The sequence below is a fragment of the Geospiza fortis genome, unplaced genomic scaffold, assembly GCF_000277835.1.
Source record: "Geospiza fortis unplaced genomic scaffold, GeoFor_1.0 scaffold1001, whole genome shotgun sequence".
Classification (NCBI taxonomy): domain Eukaryota; kingdom Metazoa; phylum Chordata; class Aves; order Passeriformes; family Thraupidae; genus Geospiza; species Geospiza fortis.
Window position 1 is genome coordinate 14,382 of NW_005055200.1, and position 807 is coordinate 15,188.

The following is an 807-nucleotide window of genomic DNA, read 5'->3' on the forward strand; positions in this document are numbered from 1 at the left end:
CAGGAACCGCTGCAATTCTGCCCTTCCCTCCTTCCCCAGCATCGGGGGACAGCTCGGCCCCGGGGACACCTCAGTGCCAGGGATACCTCCATCACGGGGGACATCTCAATCCCTGGGGGACACCTCAGTCCCGGGGGACACCTCGGTCCCGGGGGACACCTCAACCTCTGAGGACACCTCGGTCCCAGGAGACAGCCTGATCTGGGGGACACCTCAGTCCCAGGGCACACCTCGACCCGGGGGACACTTCAATCACAGGGCACATCTCAATCCCCGGGGGACACCTCGGTCCCGGGGACACCTCAATCCCACGACAGGGTACAACCAGCCCCGGCTCCATCCCTCCCGCTGGATGGGGATGCCAGAGCCGGGAGCTGAGCCCAGCCCTCGCCCCCAACCCAGCACTCCTTCTCTCGCTCAGCAAAAAGAGCTGGGACAGGATTTTAAAGGAACGAGGCACGGGAGGGATCTTTAAGGAACGAGGCACGGGAGGGATTTTTAAGGAACGAGGCACAGGGAGGGATTTTTAAGGAACGAGGCACAGGGAGGGCTTTTTAAGGAACGAGGCACGGGAGGGATTTTTAAGGAACGAGCTGCGGATCTACCCGGGCTGCTCCAACACCCGCACGCTCCGCCGGCTCCCGGCAAAGTCCAGGGGCAAAAGCCGGACGGGCACCCTGGGCTGCCCCGGGGTCACCGGACCTTGGCACTGCCCAGCCCCGGGAACGGGTTACATTGTCCGGATCAGCGATAATGCCCGGAAAAAGGGGGAAATGGGAGAAAAAGGAGGGGGAAACGAGGGGGGAA

General features: G+C 62.9%; 1 protein-coding gene across 1 annotated transcript in view; it reads right to left on the reverse strand.

The window, feature by feature from the left end:
- Positions 1–807, reverse strand: part of ALDH4A1 (aldehyde dehydrogenase 4 family member A1) — a 13,260-nt gene that overhangs the window by 10,598 nt on the left and 1,855 nt on the right. The gene's annotated exons all lie outside the window — the stretch shown is intronic.